Source organism: Tympanuchus pallidicinctus, unplaced genomic scaffold (genome assembly GCF_026119805.1).
Source record: "Tympanuchus pallidicinctus isolate F22 unplaced genomic scaffold, pur_lepc_1.0 scaffold22, whole genome shotgun sequence".
NCBI lineage: Eukaryota > Metazoa > Chordata > Aves > Galliformes > Phasianidae > Tympanuchus > Tympanuchus pallidicinctus.
The window spans coordinates 38879329-38907043 of NW_026294739.1; the positions used below are offsets into that span (position 1 = coordinate 38879329).

Below are 27715 nucleotides of genomic sequence, written 5' to 3' on the forward strand. Positions count from 1 at the left end.
GCCACAATTCATCAATGACAAAATGTTCAAATATTGTTGTCCTGGAAGTCAAAAGCCGTTCTGCAGCCCTGGCAGGACAAGCAGGAAAACTCAAACAATGCGTAATCACGATTAAGTCAATTAATTGTAGACATGTGAGCAGAGATGCTGCATCAGCAGATAGCTTCCTGATTTTGAAAGGTAGTAGGGACAGAAAGAAGCCCTTGTCAAGCTGTTTTAAACAGAGCAGATCTGAGAGCAATCGGCCAATTCGCAGCACTAACAACTAGCAGCTCTGTAACGCTCAGGACTTTCTCATGCTTACTCAATGCCAAGTCACTGATTGCAGCCAGGATCCCTACTCTCACACATAAATCAAAGGCCAGGGTGTATATATACAAAATGAGCCCCTCGCCCTGCATTTGACATCAGTGCTACTTTTCTTACATTTACTGCCTTTTTTTTTAAACGAGGAGCCAGCTGTTGAAATCTGGACTCAATTCATCTCAAGTGTGAAAGATCATGTCAAATGCAGGCAATGATTCACAACAGGAAGAAGGACACTGTGATTTCCCAACTATCTGATCAAGTTCTAGGCAAATGACTGATGTTAGATACTGGATTATGCATTTTTGAAAGCATGCCATAAGAAAGCACAGCTAGCAACTGAGCACACAGCTGAGTAGGGACATATGGATAAGGTCTCAGTGCTCGTTCTTTCTGGAAAAATCATAGCTGAAGAGCATGGAAGAGAATAAAACAATGTTTTTTTCAGTGCAATCTCTCTGAATTTAGTAAGAAATACCCTACACATATATTCAAACACACACACAAACCCTATCTTTCATGACATCCCCAAATGGGGCTTGTGAATGTTTATGATTTCTTTTTAAAAGCTACTTCAAGGAAGGAACACAAATCTGTATGCAACAGAGCCGAAAAAGGAGAATTCATGTTTTGGTTCCAGCCGCCATCCGTGCTGGAGAAGCCTCACGACAGAGCCATTAGGACACCTGGGTTACTTTCCCATTTCATCACTTGTCTGTTGTGTACAGCACAACCTGCACACAAGTTTTGTGTACAGCCTTAGGCAACTCCTTGTGCTCCCCTGTGCCTTTACTGCCATCTATATCTTGAGAGTGATAGCACTTTGCTTTGTCACAGGGATGTCATAAATCCATTAAAGACAGAGATGCATTTGTTTACCAGAGCAGTGGGTTTGCTGCAAGCACCAGAAGGAGGCAACCAAAGAAATTCGGAGAGCTCTGTGGATACGCTGCCTCTGCAGTGACTTAACAGCTTTGTCACTGGCAGAAAATGAGGGCACAGTTGAAGGATACAAACACCAGCACTCTGTGGAAAGGAGAAAAGATCAGAAATAGTTCAGAATAAAGCCATCTTGATGAGACCTGGGCGATACGACCTACATTTCTTCCGCTGTCTGTATAGAAGAAGAGAAATAGTTTGCCTGACTGCAGTTTAGACGAGGAGGGCACAGCGCTCGGCGCAGGCACAACAGCCACCTCCAGGACAAAGCACAGCACCACGCTCCACGAGTCCACTTTTCCCTGTGCCTCACCGATGTACTTCAAGGTTCACCCAACTGCCAGCAAAATACCTCCAGTGGCCCGGAGAGCTGAGGCTCTGCACTCACAGTGTGCCCTGTTTTACATCGGCAGTGCAGATAACTCAGCCTCTCCCCACTTTCTGAGTGTTCATGTCCATGTGCCAAAGCAAAGCAGCTGTAATAGACCAATGAAAACAGTGCTACAGGAAAGAAGTGGTAAGGAGTTTACAAGCACGTAGAATCATCTCAACCCTGTGTATTTATGTGCTCTTGTATCTGTACTTTATTTATCTGTAACTTTTTGCAGGAGAAGCCCCATTGGCTTTGCCTAGTTGGAGGGACTGGTTTATCTCTGCTCCTGACCCCTTTAATTTGTCATCCAGCCAGAATCCCCTCAGTGAGAACGTTTCTGGCACTCCAAGGCTGCAGTTAACTTAATAACAAATGTAAGCACAGTTAGATAAATTAATTTCAAGGTCAAGCAAGCTGACAATGGAAAATGGATGCAAGTGGCAGGTAATAGAGGGAAATTTGCATGCATACTGATACACTGTTAAAGGCAGATGTTACTAGATAATTTAATCTCAAATGTAACTGATGTTTTCAGTTGCCCTTTTCCATTAAAAGAATTGTAGCGGATGCAAAAATCAAAGATTATTCAAAGAATTAAGATATGAAAAGCATGTTAGATCACTAAACTCCAATTAGTTAAATTAAATTGTATACCATTATCTACCTGTAGCTTTATTGGTAGCCAGCATTAGCACTCAGCTTGAGCAATAATAAAATTAGAGAATAACGCTTTAATTGAATTGCACTTAAAAGGATCATGCTGACAAATGTGATTGTATCTGGCTGTAATGCACACCTTTTCCAACGATCATTAAATCCAATGAAATGAAAGTCACAGGATCTTGACAGCTCTGAAATAATCTGCGAACCATGCTGTATCTCGCAGTTCCTAATCAATTTAGAGAAGCCTCATTAAGGCTCTGCAGCTAAAGAACACTCAAAAATCAAAACAAATTACAACATGTTATGGATAACTAGCTAATCATATCGATACAACAAGGATGTATTGTGTTGCAACAATTCATTTCCTTTGTAAGAAGCATTTGCCACGGATGATTTAGGAATTGTTATTCATAACTGTGATCAGCTAGCCCTGATGTCAAGTATTTTTTATCTTTGCTCATAATAAACATTCCTTATGCTGTGTCTGCACTGTATTCTGGATCTAACACTGGACTTTATGATCGCGTGCGTGTTAATTATTTGTGTGTGTGTGTGCATACTTCTTTCTCTCCTTTGCTGTTTTTGCCTCTTTCCTGAGCACGCAGAAACAATGATGTGTGATTCTGGGAACAAATTAGATATTATCAGATACCCATGTGAATATTTCTTGGCAATTTTTGTTCCCCGTGAGTAAGTACTTTGTTGCTGGCTTATTTAACAGCCAATAACTCACCCTCACTCTCTCCTACCTTCAGTGGCTGTTTCCTTTTTATATGGCAGCTAATACAAAATAGTGTACCTTGATGTAACACTTACACATAAGCAATTTGAGCTGGGTAATTTAGCAGATTAATGAGACCAGCAAACAGGCATTTAAAACTGAGGTATATCTGTGGCACTCATTCTTGATCTACTTAGTCAACATGGACTTGGCCACTCACCTTTCCCAGTGGACTCTTCCCAATCACATGATAAATCATCCTTACTCAAATCCTTCTTTTTAAAGATTCCCTCTCAGCTTTACTTGATAAAAGTCCCAGGCATCCGACAGCGTGCTTGGAACCAGATACAAGCTCCCTTCCTCCAACACAGACATTATATTTACTCACTCACTCTGGCTGTTGATTAATGTTCCTTCAGCTTTGAGCCTTTGAGGGATTGTTATAGTGTGACTTCTGCTCTCAACAAAGCATAAAATTGGATATAACACTAAAGAGCTGCTATATAATACCATCCTGTTTTCTGTCCAGAGGACTGATTTGCATGGACCGCTCCAGACCAACATGGGAACAGGGTTTAAAATGCAATAGTAGATTAAGACAGAATATGATACTGATGCTAAATACAATTTATAAAGCAGAGGTTAAGCTATCTGAAGAAATATGACTTTAATAAATACATGCTGTTTCTTCTGTTCTGTTTCTGCATGAAAAGCAGAACACGATTCCAGACAACATATGGAATTCTACACACTATTTGAAACAGTTTTTAATGCTCACCCAAAGTACACAAAAGCAGCTATTACACATGAAACATACTGCCCAGTTAAGGCACTAGTGAGTCCATAAACATTTGAGAGGGATTTTGAAATCTAAATGTGAAGATAGCAGATCCAATTACCGACCAGGGGTTTAACACCAACAGAAGTTTATATTACTGGCATCATGGTAGTACCTATAAGTCCAGAGAGTGGGAACAGGATGGGTGGAAAGCTCAGCAATAGGTGGGAAGAAGGCCTGACTGCCACGTCAAGTATCCATCCCCGTTTTTGCTATGTGGAGCACTCTTTACATAACCCAGCAATTAAACAGAAAAAACACACATTTGTGGTTCCCCTGAGGCAATGAAAAATAACTAATGTACATGTGCAATGGAGTTCCTTTTTGCAAGAAATTTCATTAGGCTATTTCTGTTTTGAGCCAAAATACAGCACGTCAGATGGCAACAGCTCCGAAGGTGGCAAGACTGGATCAGGAACAAACAGATTTGGAATGAAGTTATAAACAGGAATTCTGTTGATATTTCAAGGCTTGTATGGGAGCATGAACAATGATAGGGCCCATCATTAATTACATTAGGGAAAAAGCAGATGGTCCCCTGGATTTGCCATCGTCCCGTTCTCTGTTATGACCAATGCAGTGCTATGCTGGCACCTCCCGTGGCTGACTGATGCTGGTAACATCACATTTCTTCTGCTCTGGGGAGGAGCCCACGGCCAACACGGGGGCTGCTGAGTGGCTATGTAAATTCTTTGTCCCTACCAAAGACCTGAGTTACAAATATTTTTCTGTCCTTTTCAGGTATTTACATGCAACAGGCTTAAAGAAGGCAGAGCTGCAGTGTCTGCTGGTCCTTGGCTGCTGAACCATACCAGCTGCAAGCACAGACAGAGCCTAAAGATAAATTACAACTCAGGTAACCAGTATTGTCACACACAAGTGTTCAGAAGCCTAAGATAATGTTCAGCAAAAAGGAAGTACTTTGGCATGTTTTTCTGCGTTCTCAGCATTTGCTTCTTTAAAAGCCCTCAGTGTGCACTCCTACCACAAAATCTGAAATGACTCTGTAGGTCTAAGATCTTTCTTAATAAATGGAAGGAGAGACTCTCACATTTTCACATCTTTCCAGAAGTACTGAGAAGCCCACCAACTACTGGCAGATTCCTGCTAAGATGGCTGCAGTTGGCGGTGCTGAAAAATTAGAGTTGCAATATAGGTGAGGGCTCAGCTTTGTTTGTGCCTTCGGACACAGGCAGTGCCACGCATCGTTTGGGGCTCCAAACTGCTTTTAATATCCAGAGCCTAGGGCAGAATGGCTCTGGACAGTTTACAACTTTTTTTGCTGAAACAAATCCTCCCTACAAAGGGGTTGACATTGCATTGTTCCTTGAAATATAAACATATTCTATTTTCCACAGTTTCCTTCTTTCTCTCTTCCAGCCACTTTCAACCTATTACATCTCACGCTCATTGTCAGCACCCAATCACCATCCTTCTAAAACTACTTTCCTGGCTAAATAATGCTGGAAAAATGTTAAGAAGATTTTATTATTATTATTATTGTTGTTGTTATGAGATTACAGTTCACTTGTGAATCTAAATTGTATTAAGGGTCTGATCCTGCCACCCCTGAAATCAACTGCGGTTCCATTCAGTGAAAACAAAAGGTCTTTCTCTCACTGAGCCATAACTCCAAGTCTGGTGACCATTTATTATTCATAAGTACAGTCTGGGACAGGCTGATAAATGACCCCTAACCATCCCACTCAATTTCAAAAGGGGAAAGAACCAGAGTGGGCTGATTAACGGCTCCGGCAATCTCAAGTCATGCTAACCTTACCTTTACAGGGATAGGGAGATGCCTGATGGGCATCGTATTTATATAACAGAGCAATTATCTTTGTAATATGGATTATTTCAGGACACATTCACTCTGGCTAAAAGTGGTGGGAGAATGGCACAGGGCTGTGAAAGACATCTGACACAACATGTAAAATTGATAGCTGGGGGGCTGTACTGTTGGGCTTGCTTATAAAACACCGGTGGAAATGATCTGAATGACAAACTGCACTAGGCAGCACACAGGTAGCCTCTGTGCAGAGGGCTGGGCCATGGGGAATTCCTATTCCTTTGACTTAATTTGGATACTTGCATTAAAGAAGCAAGAAATGGTGAGATTGCTGTCTGGGATGGGCAAAATCCTGCCCAAAACACACTGAGTACCGGCTTGAAACAACCTGATCATCTATGCCTTAATTAGCCAATAAAAATCTGGATCCAGAGTGTGCTCACCTGTCTGGGTAGCCCATTAAGCATCCTGAACGATGGTGAAGGAATTCAATAAAGCCACAAAATTACTAGTGAGAGGGCATAACTCAAAAAGACACGAATGCAGAAGTCAATGACTGCGAGAAGCCTTCAGGGACACAAACAGGCTGCAAAGAGGAGAGTGTTAAATTCAGTAAAAGAGGGGGAAAGCAAAGAGAAAGAAACTCTGCTCTGTAGAGGCCAGCAAAGCACTACTGTTAGGAGTGTGCAAAGAAGAAGGAATGCTGAATGAAAAGCAGGAGCTGAAACATCCCATCAGATGCTTGGCTGCAGGAGAAAAGCCATTACAATTTGGCAGCATTTGGGCAGTGACATAGGGCAGCCTCACCTTCTGGCCCAGCAGAATTCGTGTTCCTCCAGCACGTGGGGGCAGAGGGCAGACCCTGCTTTGTCTCTCACACTGCAGCACGGGTTGTGAGATGGATGGCCCCGTGGAGGGGGTTGCCCTTGCTCTCAAGAGTTTCCTACACATTTCACCGATGTTACCTGAAAAAGCTTTCAGCTGACTCTGCTAAGATGGTGCCTTCTCCCACAGGATGTTGTCTCCACAGGGAGTGGAGCGTAGCTGGCCCAGCTGTGCATGGCATTTACACCCTGCTCCCTGAGAGCCGCCCTCCCACGCTTGTTCCCATCCTTCACACAGTTCGAGTAATGAGAGGGAAGCAGATAGCAGCAGTGACCTACTTCCAGCCTCCTTCCTTCAGGAAGCTGTCTCATCAAAAGCTCTCCGTGAGCCCAGCTCAGCTTCAGAAATCCAAACAAAGCAGAAGTGTAAAACGCCAGAGCAGGTTGCTCTGAGCGCCTCTGAGTGGTCCACAGTGCTCAGATGAACTGAGCCTGTTAAGAGACATAGGAAACAGAAAAGTAATTTCCCAAAGGAAATCCTGCATGAAGAAAGTGCTTCTCCTGCAGGCCGACCCCTGCGGACGTGGAGAAAGCTTCCCTCTGGGAGCTTTGTGCTGCACTGGGATCTCACCCAGCAGAAGTTGCAGCAAAGCAGGTAATTTAGGAATTGCAGCAAATCTGCTCAAAAGGAATAGTTCTGCATTTACAGCAGAGGATCAGTGATAGTAAACCAAAGAGGAGAGGCAGAATAATAAAAACAGAACTTCAGAAGACAGAAAAAAAGAAAAAACACCAACCACCAACAAATGTGCTTTTAAGTGATCTCAGCTGCACCAAGTAACACACACCAGCTGCTACAAGGTGCAAACTGAATGTCTTGGGCAGATAAACAACAATTTGACCAGTTCTGTTCAATTATGACCAAGGCTGTTCCTAAGATGTTGCCAGTAGATGGTGTTTTTATTTTAACCGCATCATTCCCTGAAGGTCGCTGCCACTCACACTGCTGCCCTGCTCTGTGCACATCCTGCTCACTGAACATACTCTGCTTTTATTCTCTGATGTTCTCCCTTCACTATGCTACCCCCTTGTGAAGTGCCACAAGGAGGATCACCCTGACCAGCACGATATCAATGTTTGGATCACTGAGCATAACATGCTGTCCATATTTGCACTTCAAAGTGCTGCACTCTTGCTGTTAGCCATAACTCCATGCTAACTTTCATAATTTGAGCAGTAGGAACACCAGGATCTTTCCTCATATGCTGGCACAATACATCAGCCCCAGATTTACTTCTGCGGGTTTATCCAGGTCCTGCTGTAGGATAACAAATACCCACACTCCCCAGACCAAGCGAATGCAGCTTGAAGCCAACGGAGTGCCACGTCCTCCTGATGTGCAGCTCTACTTCAGAGACACCTCAGCTCAGGGTTTGGTTCTTATTTGTATTTATGGTACATTTCAAGAAGTTGTGTGATAGCGTTTCATTCGCTTTTATCTTACACAACCTTGTTCAGCTCCCTTCACAACCAAATGGACAGTTTTATGGTTCATAGTGGCTACAACTTCTTTTTTTAAGCAGGTCATATGGAACACGAATGCACTGCATTAACACTTCGAGGCTTGGTCTTTCCCAGTTCAGGTGGCATTTGATACCACTACTCCACATGCTATCCACTAGGTAATCCCACACACTTGGTCTTCCTTTAGAGGGAGACAAGGGGTGAAAATGGCAACTTCTCAGAATAATGGTCAATTTACAGGAAAAGTCCAAAAGAAAAACCAAGAACCAGGAACTGTAGGTCCACTCATCCACAAGTGTACATCTGGCACAGACCAAAGGCATCTCAGAACACTGGAGCTACTGACAATATATCTATTTTCTTCCCCTCTATCAGAAAAGAGCAGCCTATTTATTTCTGATGCTTATCTTAAAGCTGAGCCTCCAAAGTTGATTGATGACCCATATGAGAAAGGAAAGTACGTGATTAATTCCGTAAGACAGTTCATCAAATGATTGCATAAAATGCCCAAGCAGCAGCAGCGCAAAACTTGAAAGCTCTGGAACATGCTTCTGCAATGCACATTCACAGCTTCAAAACAGACACACGTGTTGGACTTAAAGGAACAACAACAACACTCTGTGCCAGATGACTGAACTACCTGACTCACAAACAATTAGAGCATTCTTCTAGCGTAAACTATATTTTGTAGGGTTATTCTTCCGAGGCAGTGTATACAACACAATGGATGTGCTGAAAGTTGTAACTCTTACATTTCTTTTCCCGTCACTTTTGGCTGGCCTCACCCCACAACGTAGGGAAATGTGTGCTGGACCCCCATATGGATCTCAGCAGACTCACCCAGCTGGTGCCACAGGCTGATTTTCTAGGAGAGCGGGGTGTTTCAGCAAATTGGGTTGTATGTTCTGGGGCTTCCTAACTTCAGCAGATGGTAGTTACCACAAGTATGATTTTGGGCAGGAAGGAAAGGTGCCGATGGATGACAAACATCTTCGTTATTTCAGACCTACGTCACCTCCTCTACCCCCTTTGAAAAAGAATTGCAGTTGTGCTTGTATATTTCAAGATAGGCGTCGCTTGGCTTCTGAATCATTTTGGCAAGTCCTATACCTAAGAGACGCTACGTCTGCTGAGAATTTATTGCTAATTGATCATACAATCCAACGGAACGGTACTTGAGATTTAGTATTACTAGCTCCACAACTTTTCCTTTGTTTCTAAATACACAAACCACTTATTCCTCACAGGGTGTCCAACACAATTCTTGCAGCTCTTCATAGCAGACAAGCTCTGAGTTGCAATCCCTTTTGTAATTGCCTCCACAGTATGAGGGCCTCATGCTCAGCTGAAAGCTCCAGCATGTGAACAGACATGGGATTGTGCTGCAGGTGCGTTTTCATTATCTTATAATGGGTTCAGTCTCAAAGGCAGCAAGACTGGAAGGAGTTTGTTCACATCTAGTTGCAAAAGATCTGATGAACAAGCCTGATGTGACTCAGGGTTAAAAGTGTATCTATCTGAATCTTAAAATCATCTTCAGGTTGGTTTCTCATTCTGTTTACTCTCAAGCAACATCCTTCAGTCAGGTGTAGCAACCAGCAGAATGAAATAGCCTCAGGATCTAGCCCTTAATGCCCACTTGGCATACTCTGACACTCACTTGCAATTATTTTCCTTTCCTAACTTGAGATACAAAACGTCCTGTCTGCCAAGAACAGCCCAGCAGACAGTTATGCCTGTCTTTGCTTGATGCTGAATGATTTTCCACTGTAGATTCATTATGTCATTGAATTCAGTCACGGGAATATTAACATTTTCACACATGTGGGAACTCATCTTGTGAATGCAAAGCTCATTTATTACAGTGATTTCTTTAGAAGCTGCGCTATGCTCATTTTATAATGAATTTTATAGTAAGGACAGATTCTGAACTGGTGTAAATCAACATAAATTCAAGAAAGAATGCAAATTTACCTGAAATTTGAAGTTTACAGCCGAGACTGCTGATGGCTGGTAATCAGTATTTTAGTGTCTTTTTTTTTTTTCCTGGTGTCTTGAGTAGTTTAAAATCTAATGCAATAAGGGAAGCTTTCGGACTTTGTAGCAGAGTGGCTTTGGATTGCTTACTGTGACCTCAGACATTACTCAGATAAGCTTGAGAGATCTGAAGAGAGAGGGCATCTCCAGAGCCACGCTGCATGATGTAGCACAGCTCAGGACCCTTGGGCTGCTGCACTGAAGGCTGAGGAAAGAAGCAACCACATTCTCATTCTCTCTCCTCATACAACAGAAAGTAGGATAGTGTAGACTTAAATGTTAACAATGCTGTGCAGTTATTGCAGCATCATAATTAGGGGTTTATTTTTATTCGGGAATACAATACTGGTATGCCTAAAGAATGCAAACTTGTCATGTCTATGAAATGTTCACCCAGTTAATGCTGCTAGTTTTAATTCTGAGAACAAAGCATGTGAAGAGTTTTAGTAGATGTTCCCAAATTTGTGCAACAAGAGAAAATGAAGTGACATCAGCTGCTGTTTTGAAGACTTATGTGCAAATTTTTTTGAATATCAGGCACTAATTATCTGGGTCAGCAGAAGAGGGAGCTACATTTTTATTAAGAAGTTGAATAACACAGCAGCTCCTTTCACACGTCGTTGCTATGGGCTAGTCTTACAATAAATAATAACAAAAAATAACTCAGTTGTATTGAATCAGTGAGGGATAGACTCCCTGGTGGTTGAAGAAAGAAAGCCCAGTAAAATGCTGCTTTGGAGCTTCTGGAAAAGGTGATGAATTTGAAGTTTCAAATAAAGCAAATGCACAAATTCAGACTAATTGATCTTGCTCTCCATGAGAAGGTAGATATTAAAGATACGATTCTCTTGAGTTTTATACCTTATGCTGTCACTGATACAACGATAATTTGGCTTAATTCTTCTACATGAAAAATCAAGCCCTCTGTATATTTGAGTATCCTCTTAATTAAGTTTATTTTAAACACTGTGATCTCTCTCTAATGTGCAAGAACAAAGCATTTGATTATATCTTTTAACTTACATTTTATAACGCCATAGAGCAAGGTCTCCCTCTCAGCTGGAGCTGCTCTTTTCCCCTGCAGTAGCTCTATAAGCCTGAGCACAGAGGAGGAATGTAATGAGCAACCCGAGATAGACAAGTGATGGACCATCCACAAGTGGTTTCATGAGTACCTGTGTCCTGCTGCACAGCAGTACTCATATAGCAATAGGACAGAATCTCAGTTTGGAAACTTACCACACAACAGGAGACATGAGCAGGTAGGTGAGCATGCTCAGGCCCTGCCCGATGGGTCACGCTGCTTAGCAGCAGAGATGCAGGCTCCTTGAGGCTGGAAAAGAAACCAGTGGGAAAGAGCATGCTTTTCTACCTTGCAGGCACATCACATCTGGGGAGGGAAGGAAGGAGAAGAGCCTTCAAAGCATTAAGAAAAAACAAGGCTGACAGCAGCAAGAAGAAATATCCTTGTTGCTGCTCCCTCAGTGTAGAACAAAGATCTACGATATGAGACAAACCCAACTCATGGCTAAGAAGTTTAACAGCAGAAATTCCTCAACCATCCAAATAGACTGTCGGTATTTTCAGTCAAATCTCATTATTTCTCAATGTCTGAAATTCACACAAATGAAGTGGAAGTAAAATCAAAGACAGTTTAGGGGCTTCTCTGGCTCCTCAAGCTCTTGAGAACAATGATCTACACATCTCCAGTGCGCCTCCAAACATGTAAAATATATGCAACATAGCAAAACAACATGCTAATCAGTTAATTCGGCCACAGAAACCATGTGTCCATCATCCCTCTGTGCATATAGCAAATGAAATTCCACCCCAGCCAGGCCAGGGCTCTATGCACAAGGGTCAGATTGTCTTGGAGGCTCCAGCAGTTACATCTGCAGAGGCTCAGCCAGCGAGTAAGGTGCTTTCCAAACCTGCAGTCCAGATCCACAGATTAGGGGCTAAATGAGGCCCAGTCAGAATACCTGACCTCTACAGAGTGTCATCTTGTTTTTTTCCATGCAGTCATCCACATGTGATCCGCGTGCTGGCCAGGGCCAGACTACGTGCCTTGCAGCCATAAGCTGCTACAAGTACAGGCACTGCAAGCTGCCTTCGTGCACAGCACCGCAGCAGCTGTGCATGGAGCCAGGGCTGCCCGCAGCCCAGGCTCACCTCTGCCAGCCCCACGCTACCCCTGCAATACCTGCAGCACTGCAGTCCCTGCTTGCAGGGCGCTGCCGCTGTGCTGTGACATGCTGCAGATCATGGCGCATGTGTGACGTGAATGAGGTGCTGCAGCTGAGACGAGAGCCCTCTGCAAACAGTTGCAGTGGGGAGCAGTGCAGAACCAGCTGTATCGGTATTACCAGGGACTTTCCATTATCTGAAGTGTTCCAGCTCCACTCTACCTCATAAAACAAAGCTGGCTGTGTTACTAACCCTCAGCATTGGGAAACCAGGAGTCACACACACATAAATCACACCTAAATGCCTCCTGGGTTTTCAGCCTTTAAAGCTTATGTTTTCAAGTTCTTCTCTGTAATCGTAAGAAATCAAAACTCTTTTTTTTTTTTTTTTTTACATGAAAATTGAGACACTTTCCTCACCACTGGAATACATAAGGTGAAACTTTAAGCAAATAACACAAGACTGAAGATGAACTCTTGAAGACTGACAATGCTGCTGGGAGTGAGGGCCCACAGTGTCCTTTGGGGTGCAGACCTGAGCTCCCCCTGCACAGGGATTTGGGTGCCCCAGCCCAGATGCCTAATGCAGAGGCAGAGCTGTGAGGCAGAGCCCTCTAATGCAGCACACTACAGTTGTTTTGCCCACCTTACACTCACTTTGTTCCCTTACGACTGAGCAAAACCCTCCCACCGCCCTGATTTTGAAGTGGCTCTGTGGTGGGAGCCTCTAAGTTAACAAGAAGTCCAATTACAAACTCCTCTTTGTTGTACTGTGAAACCACCTCTTCAGAAATTCAAGACATGTCCCACAACACACGGGGCTCTAACACTTGCAAACAAATGGTAGTCTTTTGGGTATGCATCTGGGTCATTATATCAGCAAAGCACAGCAGAACAATGGGACTAGTGCCTTATTGTCTATAGGGTACTTTTAAGCAAATACTTCAGCTGCAGATGGTAAATATGGCTTCAAAGCAGAATTATATCTAACTGTGAAATAGCTGAGTCAGGTGCATTTAGTAAAGTGCAGCAAGCCAAACACTAATTACAGTGCGGTTGCACCTAGATTAGTGTTACATCTCACATATTTTAAATGTAGGATTAAATCAGTGCCAAATTAATTTGATCAACCTACGTTAGCATCTTCCAAAAGCATTTTATTGTGGCTAAAGAAGAAAGCAGTGGGAGATACGGAGTGCACTGGAAGATCTGCTGTTCATTTCTGAGAATCAGCACTAGGTTTTCCTGGAGCTCTGACTAAGTGGCTGAAAAGTTTAGTCACTCACAGGTGTTTTGCTGCCATCTGTCAACAGCTGATTATTGCAAACCTGTTTACTCAGTCTAGGGCTGTGTGAGAGAACTCACTATCTTTGCTCAATCTCTTTATACAGATCCTGAGCATCTTCCCCCCGAACCAAACCACCCCAGGGCTTTGGGAAATTGCAATCCACATCCTGAGATGAGCTTCACAGCTGGCCCCTACCTCTGTGAAGTTCCCGAACTTCAATTCTGGCTCAGAGTCCTGAATTTGGAGACTTAATTATAGCACTGTCATTCAGAGCAAAATCTTCACAGGCCGGGGTATTGCCATTACTTGCCAGATGCATCCACACCCTGGTACTGATTACATGCATTACTGACCTCAGCTGAACCATGAGAACAATAAGGCTAGCCCTGGTCAGGAATCTTTCTGACAAAACCTGGCTTCACTCGAAGGCACAGATCTGAATCAAACGCACCTCAGAGACACTTGCAGCATGCACTGAGCCCAGACAAGTCACAGGCAGGCCTGGTGTGCCAGCTGCCTGCCCACTCTCGGTGGCTGACTAAGGACTGTCAGGCAGCAGAAGAAGCCATGCTGCTGGCTGCCTCAAGGCCAGGACCAGTGTGGAAACTAATTTCTGCTTGAATTGAACTTCAGCACGTGCCAAAGGGCTTTGCAAAGTAGGGCCGGAGCTGTATGGAACTGGACACCAAGTACTTTTTCTTATGCTTGTTGATACAGAACACTTGAAAATCTCCCCTGGAAAATCGATCACTTGGCCATAAATAAAGAGGCAGATCTGATGCTTCTGATCATCACCACTGGATTCCTCTAATGTGAACAGGATTTCATTAAATACATTTTCTGTACAGGAGCACCTGTAACTATTCACAGCATCTTTTCATCCACAGCCTTCAAACAGGACTCTCAGCCTTTTCCTCCTGCGTGCAGGCAATGCAGGGTATGTTTCAATCTCATTATGTTACGTTACGTAGTGAAATTCTGATTTTGCTCAACAAGCTCTTTGCAGAGTGGATGTGGCAACATGCTGGACATCAGTCCTGTCAGAAGATATATACACAGACCTGAAACTTTCCAGGCTTTTGGCCCCTGCTTCCTTGAGTCACCAATCTCATCAACAACACTAAGGGAAGTTAGCCACAAAGGAGCAAACGGCACGAAGAAACAAAAAGCAGAAACCGAGGTTCAGCACCACTGCACCCTGCCATGCAGCACTATCCCACCAGTAATACTTTCATTTGATTAGACTGATTGGCTTCTATTCCATATTACTTAAGCCTCAAACCATTATGACCTATTGAAAATAATTGGTAGTGACAGTTTCAAATTTAATATTTAATACAGTGGTTAAATGGAACTGTACTGTTTGTGGTTATACTTTTCCATTGACTAATAAGCAAGTCCAGAGCAAAATGCATTTCTTCTCCAAGCTGTTACATTAGCTGAAAGCTAAACACCATGTTACTCATAATAGCTTTAAATGTGCTCAGAAAAATGGATCCCAAAGCCGAGTCAATTGATTTGTGGTTTATTTTTTTATTTTTATTCCAATAGGACTGTCTTTTTTGCTAGCTTTGAGAACCACTCCAAGGTGGATGGGCAGACTGGAAGGCATTTCTTGGCACATCAGGCCAACCTTCAAGCACCCCTTGCACTGTGCCGTGTGTGTGAGCTCCTTCCCACCTGCAGCTGGGGGCCGAGTCCTTCTGACCCTCAGCCGTGCCAATTCCCCCCACCATGAGCTTTGCTATGTACCAGTGGTCTGCACTGGGTTAGCAAAGCCTGCAAGGAAAAGGAGATGGGACCTCTCTAGTCCGCATCTGGCATGTTATGACATGGCCTTCTCAGAGAAGAAGCCTTCTGCTCGTTGCTCTGCTTTCTGCACAGCAGTGGAAGTGGAAGGCTGTGGAAGCGCAGGGCTTGAGCAGCAATGGGATATCTTAAAGTAATGACAAACATATGGAGCTTTGTCCTGCAAGGGCTCACCCACCTGTACAAATTTTGGGTCAGGTTACCTGGTGTCTCGCCAGTAGCTTCAAAAGAGCTTTATTTATTTACTCTAGCCAAGAATTTGGCGCTCTATTTTTTAATCTGCCCACATCTTTCACCTCCTCCTGTAGCGCTTGTTCTCCCAGGGTTTTTTTTTTGCCATTAACACTCCCAGTTCAGGATGATTATTACATTAACAGGGATTCCAGCCGAGGGTGGGGCTCACTCCCAGCAAATTAGTCAGTGCGGAGCTCCACTCCCCTATGGCTGGGATCCCACTGTATCTGAGCAGGCTTGTACACAGCCGCTGCTGGGACTTACTGGAAGGAGACCCTTTGTGCCATCGGTGAGTTCCGAGATGAGACAGAAAGAACACCCGACTACCTGAACACTGACATTCACTAAACACGTTTACCAGTGCCAGCTGCTGCTCCTGGAAAACTTTCCTGCTTGCTCACTTCTATATAATACGCAGAAATCTCCACAGATTTCTCTAGGTACATCTCTAGATGCAACCAGAAACACACTCCAGGGACCAAGTCCTCTGAAGAGAAAAGTACCCTCCCAAATGTATTAACTGCCTTTCTCTCTAATTCTAATGGGCATCTGCAAGATATTCAGTTCCAGGCTCTGAATTCTTAGAAGAGGGTTTGCCAGCACCAACTAATCAGTACTAAAATTTGCCCTTACAAATTCTTCACCATGATTTGAGAGATTTGATAGATCATTTGACAGATCATTTGACAGATGATTTGAGAAGGCCCACAGCAGCAGGTACCCCCAGAGAAATGAGGCTCCTAATTCCATGGTGCACATTTCAATAAAACCGCAGATATATTAGGAAATAACTCATTCTACTTACAGTGCAACTGTCCCTTATCCCACCTCCACTATAAGAATACATTCAAATGAACTTTTGGAACTAGAAGGTCAAGCAAGACAAGCTTCATAGATCCCAAGGTGGGAGAGGAAAGTGATTTTATACCATTGAAACTTCTGAGGCTGCACATTATAATAGAAAGATCAATTGACCAAAAAGGGAAATAAGATTGCTGGGTGGACCCGCAGCTTAAAATGGACTTAGCATTGTTTTTGAACTTATTTAGAGGCATGATGGAGGAACATGGCTTTGTTTCCATTTATAAACGTCCAAAATGACAACCTGAATTTAGGACTTGACAAGTGCCAGACTGACCTAATTGGAAACAGCAGGACTGTATTCTTAGCTGAGACATAGGTGTGCCACAGCTGCCATCAGGCTATCTACTGCAGCTGCCCACAAAGCTGGCTGGGAAGAACTGAGACTGACAAATGCACCATTAGATCTTTTTAGTGTTCATCTGGGCCCTGATTTTCTCATTTGTATCTGTACCTACAGCTCTGTCACAGGCTCACACTAGGCTGGCATTTTGGATTTATTTCGCACTTATGTCAAACAATGAAGAACCCTACTCAGAATGCTCAAGAAGGAAAATGAAAAAAAAAAAAAAGGCATCTGAGACTATTTATTTGGTATCAAACTTGCTTATTGTAGACTGAGACAGCTAAATTGGCAACTTGTACCAGATTTCTTTCAATTGGACAAAGAGCTGTGTAATTCCTGTGCATTGGCTATAAGGCAAAATACGATATGAAAAGCTATTAACACTTCTCTTTCTGAAGTTTTCAGAGAGCAGCTACAATTACTCCCCTGAATTTTACTGAAGACTGAGGTTTCTCACTGCCATCTGACCCAGGGTGTGCATCACCCCGAAGGGAGCGAGGTGGGGGGGATGTGGCTGGGTTTCCAGCCTGTGTTCTCCTGGAGCAGCTCTGTGGGATTTGGACCTTGGTGATCAGATCATCATTTGCAGTAATGCTTGCACATCCGTGTCTGGAGATGCCAGAAGCACCACAGGTAGCCAGGCCCAGTTACTCCACGTTTGCTGGACAGCTTCAGAAAGCCACACATTACTGACTTCCTACTTCAGAGTTCCCCCACACTGCACCATATAAAATAGATCCAGAAAGACCTGAAATCCTAAGTATAAATAATACCTTTTTTCTTTATCTAGTCACAGGGGGATACACACCTTGTGCACCACACAAATCCGATTTAAGCTCTCAGAATAGGTTCTAAGTAGGACTTAAGTAGTGCAGGGGCCGTTAGGCTGACCCTCTACACCGGGGTTAATTTCATCCAAAAGCTTTTCCAAGAGATAAGGAAACAATCTTTCATGTACAAAGTGCTTGAGGAAACCAAGAAACAGCTAAAGAATCTGCCTGCTTTGAAAGCTTTGTATCTCACCTCTACACTCAATAGAGAGATGTGTTGTGTTGACGTACTGTAGATTATACCTTAGCCAAATGGTGAAGCTAAAAGGAAACAGGATCTCTTGACACTGTTTTAGACAACCCATAATATGGCACTATGATTAAACGAAGTTTACAAAAGGGTTCTATTTACATGTCTGCAGAAAATAGAACAGGGTGCAGGATGCTGATTGCAGTGTAAATGTTAACTGAGGGACTGAATGGCACTCGCTGGGCGTTTGGAAAATCCAGTGCAAACAAAACAAAGAGCAGAAGATGGTCTCATTATCCAAAGCAGCCTGCATCCCGACAGCAGGCTGGCTGTAGGTGGAAATAGAGCAGCCTTTATTACTGATGGAGGGCACGAGTGGGATTCACAAGAGATATTCAACAATTCAAAAGATGTCCACGAGAAGGAAGCTCTGTGCCGAAAGAATTGTGCCTGGACAAAACTCAGCTTATCTACTGGCTGCTTCCAGTAAAGGAGTTGGTGGAGTCAGAAGTTAAGCGTGGCGGCAATGCACACCTGTGTCATCAGGGAGGGGACTATTGTTTTCATGGGAAAAAAACACTGTCATTCAAATCTGGGTCATTGTATGTGTGTGAAAGTCTATCACCTTCATGTTGGAAAGGTGAGGGTTCATGATAAACAAGTTAATTCATGCCTGTTTTGTTTCTGGAGTGCTTTGGCATGGCGAGAGAAAACAGATGGACAGGAAGTCTCAATTCTAGACAGTTCTCCAGATGAAGAAGAAATTACCTTTTGGCAGGAGACAGATGAATTCAGGTGAATATTAATTGCTTCATATTTCAGTGGCAAAAAATGCAAAATGAACATAAAGTCAAATTAGTATGAGTGAAAAGATAAAAGCAGCAGACCAAGAAATCAACCTTAGATTATTTACAGAATAAAATTACTTATAGACAGTGCTGCATCCTTATTTTCTCTTACTTGTGAAAACATTTCCAACAAGGAAAGGACCATGGTAGAGGTGAATGCTGTCTGACTTCAGCTGTTAGTAACTGACTGTTTTTACCCACACAGTCAACCCTAAAATGACCTCAATTCATGACTAATCAAGGGCTGAATTGAAAGTGGCGCTTAGAGAAGAAAGCTCTGCACTGCCCAGAAACAGCAAGCACCAACTTGTACTTCTCCATTACTGCCAGTGGAGCCAGAGCACTAATATCAACCATGGCTCTTGGCCCCTATTGGTTATAGGGAAATCCATAGAGCCAGGGCTTGTACTTCACCCAGGATTTAACAGAATTGGACCCATCGGCAAGTTTAGACATTACCCTGAGGGACCAAATTCAATGCTTTGTTTTATGTTATTGTATAGCCATTAAGAGCCAGCCCTGCAAAGATCTGCAGTGAACAGCTTTCCTCAGAGGAGCACTTCTCTGTGAGGCCTTTCTATTGTAGATGTGCTGTGTCACAGGCTGCAGTATCACGCGTAGCAAACACATTGTCATTAACCACCCTTTAGCAGGTAATAGGGTGAAACATGTCAGTGAACCATAAACCCAATCTGATTTAGAAGATAAATTGTAATGGCCCAGAAGTAGCTGTTATGGTCTTTCCTGTCAATACTTCACCTTTAAAAAAATTCCCTAAATACTTATTAATACTATACAATGTAATAGCTGTCAATAACATTTATTCTAAGTAGTCCCCAAACACATTACATAATCTGCATTTAAAAAGTCCATCTCGCCGATATCTGAAGGAGGCACAGAGGAATCTCTAGTGCTCTTTGCTCCTCCACATTAACCCCTCCCCATTGATTGATCCACATCTTGCTGTGCCTGAAGGTGAGGAGAAGACATGAGGGGCAGAAATGTTAGGCACAGCTGCAAGTGGCTGAAAGGGAGTCAGTGGCTCCTGCTCCATGCCCTACACCCTCACAGCCCAGAAAGCAAACCGTATCCTGGGCTGCATCAAAATAAGTGTGATCAGCAAGTCAAGGGAGGTGACCCTCTGCTCTGTGCTGGCGAGTCCTTACATGGAATACTGCGTCCAGATGTGGAGTCTTCAACACAGGAGAGATGTGGACCTGTTAGAGAGTGTCCAGAGGAAGGCCACAAAAACAACTCCAAGAATGGAACACCCTCCCTGAGAGAGCAGGGGCTGTGCAGCATGAAGAAGAGAAGGCTCTGGGGAGATCTGAGAGTGGCCTTTCCGCGTCTGAAGGGAGCTATATGAAGGATGGGGACTGACTCCTCAGCAGGGTCTGCTGTGATTGGACAAGGGGAAACAGTTTCAGACTAAAGGAGGGGAGATTTACCTTGGATGTAAGGAAGAAGTTTCTTACAGAAAGGGTGGTGAGGCACTGGAACTGGTTGCCCAGAGAGGTGGTGAATGCCCAACCCCTGCAGACACTCCAGGTCAGGATGGACCAGGCTCTGAGCACCTGACAGAGCTGCAGGTACCCTGTTCATTGCACTAACCGACCTTTAAGGGTTCCTTCCAACACAAAGAACTCTATGATTCTGTGATTTCTGAGGGACATCGTTTTGGGGCAATGAACCATGAAATGGGGTGGGAATGAACGGCAAGGAGCAGCATGGCAGGAGAGACACCTCACAGCAGTTCTGTGGCCCAGTAATGTGTTGCTGCATTCACAGGCCAGCAGCAAGCCTGAGCAGAGGCTAGGCCCTTTCTCACTCCTATCTGAGATGATGGTTTGGTGTTTTAACTAACAGTATCTCAGTGGTGCCGTGTGCCTGCCTGGCATGCTAACAGCTGGCTGATCTGGGCATGCATACAGCCCAGCAGGCATTGCCAGTGCTCAGATTACTGTTGGTTACGAGGTGAATGAGTGGCAAATACCGCGATTATGTAAAATGAGGATAATGGTAATTACGGGATAGCTTCAAGAGGGAGGCAGGAGGAATAATTTTTCACATCTTAAGTGTTCACTGTTGGTGTTAATTATCGGTGTTTATGACTGCCACTTCTCGGATTAGCAAAGTAAGCAGTGTGTGATGAAGTAGGGCATTACCACCGGAACTGAAATCGTGCTCCTCGGGGCAATGGCAAAGCCACGGGACAATCCCTGGTGTCTCAGGTGTCATCCACCTCTGCTGCTCTGGCAAAGCAATATGTTGCAGTTTTGTATGTCAACAGCACTGAGCATTACAGCTAGGACAAGATCAAATGCTCCACAGCCTTCAAAGAAAAGTGTGATCCTACATCTGTGGCAAAATTTGGGCCTATAAAAAAATACACTACATATAAAAGAAGTCACACTTAATCTTCTGCTGGGAGTCAAGATCGATGTGGAAGGTCTTGCAAGGCAGAAGCATGAGACACCACTGTGTTATAGGAAAGGGGAAGGGGTGAGTTTGGCTGCGGATGGGAGCCGCAGTTCCATAGAGCTCCAGGCACCTCAGGCCCTGGCTGCGCACAGCCCCACTCATTCTTGGATGCCATCATCTGGTATGTTACCTGCTCACCTCACACAGCACCACGCTGCTCTGTTATCGCACTCCTGTGTGCTAAGTCCATGGGAAGGAGCTTTCTGAGTCACTAACCCATCAGCACATGACCAAAGAAGAAGCTGGTGAGACAATCTGTGTAACTAACTGTAACAGTAACATTATTTTGATGTCACAAGTAAACGCTGTATGTTCTACCTCCTTAACACATTTTTACTAACAGTGGGGATCCATGTGGTAAATGTACAACACCAGTGATAGCTGGATAAAGATCAGTCACACTGAATGGGAGCATTTAAAAATATATCTTAAAACATACCAGCAAAGCCCAGTTCTTAGGCAGAGGCACCATTTTTCATTCCACTGGCTGATACAGACACGTGTAGACATGATGGGGATCTTGCTAAAGTACCAGCAGAGCCTCCCATTGACAAAAAAGCCATTAATTTGCACTGCATCTGCTGGAATATGACAAAATGACACTTCTTCCTGTGCAGGCAGGGATAACTACTAGTTTGAAAGACGCCTGCTAAAGTTTGTATCCGGAGACTGCTGTTTTTCTTCTAAATCTTAGAAATTTGGAATGTTGTATGAAACACTCCTGCAGTTATAAATGCAGGCCTTGAGCCAGTGGTTCAGTGTCTTTGAGTATCAAGGCACTGCTGGGAGTGAGGATGCACTTCTGAAAGAGTTAAATGAGGCAGGGTCAATTATCACTGGAATGTTAACCAGAACTCCCTAGGGCAAGATAAATTAATAGTAAATACAATCTTACTATAGAAGTGTGTGTCATTTTCAGTTCAGCGTGCTGCAGAGCACACTGCCCTGTTAAATTAAGTAAGAATTGCAATAACATCATGCCATGTAGTAGAAATAGAAGTAGGTGAAGTTTCCTCCATGAACCCAAGAAGTGATGCAATGGCAGTTTGTATGGGCATAATTGTATATTTTGCTAGCATCAAAAATAAAGGTTTTAATGTATTATTAAATTCCTTGCTTGGAGGCAGACATTTGCACACCTACAATTATTTTAATTGCATGTTCCAGATTTTTTTGTTTTTCACAATTTTATGACAGAAGCTGAAGCTGAAATGAATAGCTCACAACATACTTTCCTGAGTTTCAGTAATACGTTCTTCTCTCTGGGTAATGGAGTGGTTTGTTCAGTGTGTTATATTTTTAGTTTTATGGAAAGGTTTTGGAAAAAATGGTGCCAAAGAAAATATGTGTGGTAACCAATATGCAAACTACTCTGAATTAAATAAGTCTGGAGAACAGAAAAGAACAAGTCTGGAAGGTAAAGACTACACTACAGTCCAGGAAGAGGTGACAGAATTCATGCACTGCCTAGAACTGTGCAAAACCACTGATTCGTACTGCAGCCTTCAGAGCTCTTTTGAAATTCTCTTGCAGACACAGCAAGTAGATAGGCTTTCCTTTGAAGGTGAACAGCATCTCTGGAAAAAGTAAAACGTGGTTTAAGAATGGCTTTGTGCCTATCTGAGAAGTTTCATGACAGCACAAAACAGTGTTGAGAAATGACGCTCTTGTGGATCAACTGTGAGTAGGGAAGTTGGCCCCATAGAGTAGGTGCCCCACGGCAGACTAAAATGAGGATTTAGTACATGTTGCTGCCCTGCTGTGCCTTTCCATCTGTATTCCTGGTCAGCGTGCTGCAGCTTAGCTGTCACAGCAGGATGCTCAAGGGAATGAGAGTATCCTTCCTACTTACCACACAGTGCTCCTGTGTGATTACCATGCAGTGCCTGATACCCACACACCCGAGCTCCTGGAAGGCCAAGAGGAGCCCTGTACTGTTCCTCATTCTGCCACTGGATTATTCCACGACCTGAACACAATCACCAACATTCTCTATATCAGTTTTCCTTCTCTGAAACGAGCATGACTACATTTTCTGTGGACGTCCCCAATGTGTCTTGCTCTGCTTCCCCCTGGCAGCCCTAGGGAATGGACGCAGGCATGCTGGCAGCTGACAGGGACCTCAAAGCTGAAGCCACGATGCTGATGCAGCATGTTCTGTGCAGTGCTGTTCTGTCCTATCCAAAATCCACTACCTGATCCCACACTGACATTTCCCAGGATCTTACAAGCAGACAATATCTTTCATCTCCTCTCCACCCTCAGATCACAAGAACTATTAAGACCAGAGCAATTTCACTGATGCCAAAGATATTTCTCGTGATTTATAGCAAATTAAGTGGAATGGGAATTGGGTCAGACTGTGGGAGGGAGGGGGGTCACACATATTGACTTTTGCCACCCCTTCCCCTGAGGCAGGAGGCTGAATAGCGAGTGCACATTCTCGTGGCAAAGGCACTTCCTCTAAGAAAAAAAATATTCATATATACCCAAATCTTGAATTTCATTAAGCTTAATGCATTTGCAGCCAATTGAATTTGATAGAAAGCCTTTCCCAGGTAGTATTTAAACTCATCAAGAACACTAATCAATGGTTGGTAGTTAAATGCATTCTTAACTTTTTATGTGCATTGTCCTTGTGCCATGTGCTGTGATGTCTTTATAACAGGATCATTAGGGAACATCACAGAGATTAATAAAAATATGAGGTGAATTGGACACAAGGGGTTCCATTAAATAAAATAGGATTATAGAGAGATGAGGCTCTGTGGTATTTGGGAATGTAATATTTTAAGTGGGTCTGTTGGCTTTTTTCTTAGTTCTTCCTTTCATAGTTGTATTGAGTTATGTAAAATAGGTTGGTCCCAGGGTAAGCCTAGAGTTAGGAGGAGGAAAAAAAGCCCACTTTCCCCAGCTTTTGTGTTTCTATTCTCCTCCTGGAAAGAACACGAAAGCCAAGACTTAAAATACATGGCAGAAATTAGAGACAACCAGTTGAACTGCTTTTACCCAAAAGCAGAATTTACAGCTGCAAAATTTCATTGATCCGTTGATCCACTTCTTAGAGGAGACTACTTAGTGCAGGAAGATGAACTCTTCGGGCACAAACTGCCCGGCTCCAGGCTCAACTCCCTGGGCCAGCTGGTGGCAGGACAGGAAAGGCCCAGGCTCACACCAGCTGCTCCAGAAACAGAGCAGCTCCCTCTCCTGGCAGGGCCGTGCCGAGCAGCCCTGGGCAGGGCACTGCGTCTCTTCGTGCCTCAGTTTCTCAGTGTTCCATGAGGAATGATGGCTTTGTCTTCTGCCTTTGGATTCTGTTCAGAACGCTACCTCAAATCACATCTCTCGCCACCTATTGTAACACAGCAGCCAGTGGAATGAGGCCAGAACTAGTTTTACCCTGTAAATATCCATGTGGAGCAATACTAATAACTTGTCATCTGAGGCCAAGTGATAAGCACAGTCTGGGAACCTAGCTGGGACTCGCACCTTGTTCTGGGGTGGAGATTGAACAATTAACTCCTGCAGCACTTTAACAGACTTGCTGATCTTAATTTTCTTTATTTTTCACAGAAAATCCTCTACACCATCTCTTTGTTTTAGTGAAGTCTTAGCTAGTTTGTTCTAGTTCTGCTGACCTGGGAACAGCTTCAGCAGGCTTAAAGGCACCCAATATTAACATGAAAGACTGTAATCACATCTTCGCAGCTGCTAGAGCCCACAGTGTCACTGGGAGTTTGCATGGCTAAAACAGAATTTGCTGTATAATCCATGCACTGTGCTGTTCATGCATGGTAATTATGTATAGCAAAATCCATAAGGAAGGAAGCAGCTACATACAGTCTGCTTTTAAAATCTGAAGGGAAAGATTCTTATTTCTACTATTTGAAGAAACCACCTTTGAAGAAAATCACTTCTTACTTCTTTGATGACCAACAACCAGAATGTCACCAGTGGCTCTGAATTTCATAATGCTCTTTCTGAGCATCTCTGTTACTTAAGATTGCCAACTATCAATCTCCTCTTGTGTTCTCCATTACAGCTAATTTCTCTGAAGAGTGAATTTTTGAATAAACTCCCAGTGTAACTAAGAGGAACACATGCTGGTAAAGACGTGAGAAAGTATAGAACGAACCCCATTTCTTGCCACCAGCATCATATCACTATTGCACATCCTCTCTCCAGTAATCTGTATGTCACAGAAGATTATGTGCCCACGTAGAGAAAGAAATATATACCAGCTTTCCAGTATGACATAACTTATGAAATTATTCTCCGTGAAAAATTTAAGCAAAACAAAACTGTCACTGCTATATTTCCTCCCTCCTTCCTTTTCATAGGAGCTGCAATTCAGGTGCCTACGTGAGTTCTGTGGTCTACATCTCTTAGGACGTAGTACTTCTGAGATGTTAAAAGCTGTGAAAAGCATATCCTTCCATTGCAGGCACAACCTGTGCACAGCCTTAGCACACGGAAGACAACGGATGCAAGAAATAAGTGAACCCAAGTTCCCACTAAGCTCTGAGCGTGCACTTACAAATTCAAGAGATAACAGAGAAGAAGAGGGAGGCTCTGGGGCAAAATTTGATGCCTGTAGCGTTAACAAAACCAAATACGAAAAAAAATAAATTATATTGCTACCAATTTAAGCTTAGTGTCAGGAACAGAAAAAAACCAAACCAAAACAAAAAAAACAAACCAGAAAAGTTTGGACCACCTTTCCCCCAAATCACCTGTGACTAAATTTAGGCCTGACATCCAAATGTCAGATGCTGCTCATTTCTAAAGAACCAACCCATCCTGATACCTCAGTCTGCTTACTCCTGCCCTCCCTCACTGTGCCTTGCTCCCTGTGCCCCAGCTGCCCCCCAGACACTGCTGCCTTTGGGAGGGGGTGCGGTAAGCGGCGAGGGAAAGAAAGAGCCAGCAGAGAAGTGCAGCATTCAGCAGGCGACAGCCTGGTGCTCCTGCTTTTGAGGCCGCTCTTGGGACTCTGGCATTGCCCAACTGGAATATTTCTGCTTTGTTTAACACAGTGAAAAAACATCAGTCGACACCGTAATGTTAAGAGTGGTGGATGCGAGTAGGACCGATAAACAAACACGTCTTTGTTTTAATAGTGGGGAGTGACTTTATCACAGTTAATTATAGGAATTTACGCTATTTATGTGAACTCAAGAAAGCAGAAAACATTCATTTGTTGGTAGTGTAACTGCTGGGTGGAGGCAGCCCAGATGCATGGAGATGAATGCTAGACTGTATCTTGTTTGTCTTGTTATGAACAACTTTACTATGTAAATTTGAACTTCAGTGAATAGCTACTTGGCACATTAGAATGTATAATTATAGACACACAAAAAAACATGGAAAGTGACATTTAAACATTGTTTCTTTGTCACATATCAGTTAAATATAGAAAAAAACATATTTACTTTAATCCGCAGTAGACACTTGGTCTCGCACCTGCTGCTCACACGCAAAGTATGTCATTATCACTCAGCGTCCATCCCCTTACACACAGAAAAGAAAGTCACTTTGGCTCAGTTTTGTTTGTCTCATTTCAAGCCTCAGAGGAGATGCACTTACAGAGGAATGTTAAGCAGAAAACAAAACCAAAATAGCGCAACATCAACTACGGTCTGTGTGCAGGGAAAAAAAATGTTGCTTTTGTTTGCATTCAATAATTATCCCAAGCCAGTTGTGATATGATTGCATAAACTCCAGAACTTTTCAGAGACTGAGCAATGCTACCAATAAACCACTGTCACGCTACAGCCACACTACACTACTGCTTGGCCAGCTGGGCAAAGCTGGCAGGGCCAAAGCCAGCCTGGTGCCCTGCACGCTGCTGACAGATCATGCTGCTGTAAGTCCTACACATTTCTTAGGTTTTTCTTCCAGACAGGAATTATTATGAACAATTATTTCAAATATGCAAACCACCAGTTTCTAATGAGGACCAGAACTATTGCTAAGGAAGACCTAAAAGCATTCTTGGCTCTGTAGAAGAACGAGTTTCAACTAGCAATAATCTACATCTAAATCTCTTAGACACATGAACAGTTCTCCAGTCCTTCAATGGCTACCTGCATCGTATTCATCAGTGCTTTATCTGTGGAAGTGCTCATGGAAGAAAAGAAAGGGATCTTCTTACAGAAAGGAGATCAAAGCAGAGAAAGGGACTGATTGTATGAAGCAGTGCAAGTGCTGACCACCCCAGGCTAGCATGGAGCTGAGCTCGTCCTTTGCACAGTGCAGTGACACAGCTCTGACAGCTCATGCTCACAGACACACTGCGGTCTGTGCTCACAGTGGGCTACTATTGAACTCAGACTCTCAACAGGGCTTATTGAAAGGGGACAAGATGGTGAGGAATTGCACTGTAGCCAGCTCTATCCTTGCTATGGCACAGACCTCCCTCTGTAACTTGCTCAGGTTTACAGCCTGATTGAAGAGGAAAGAGTTGAACAAAAATCTAGAGGGAAACACTGGATCACCTTCCCATTACAATGACACTCTCATTGGATGAGATCTCAGAAAATTTACTTTCTCTTAAGCCCAACAACCCACAAGTTAAGATCACAGAATCACAGAAACACTAAGGTTGGAAAAGACCTACAAGATCACC

The 27715-nt window shown here is 43.5% G+C and overlaps 2 long non-coding RNA genes across 2 annotated transcripts in view; one reads left to right on the top strand and one right to left on the bottom strand.

Moving 5' to 3' along the window:
* LOC128081818 (uncharacterized) overlaps positions 1 to 27715 on the bottom strand; it is a 316659-nt gene that overhangs the window by 65258 nt on the left and 223686 nt on the right. The gene's annotated exons all lie outside the window — the stretch shown is intronic.
* LOC128081821 (uncharacterized) lies at positions 1961 to 14842 on the top strand. The gene is made up of 3 exons (XR_008207420.1): positions 1961 to 2062; positions 4582 to 4696; positions 13592 to 14842. It is a non-coding gene; the product is annotated as an uncharacterized LOC128081821 (long non-coding RNA).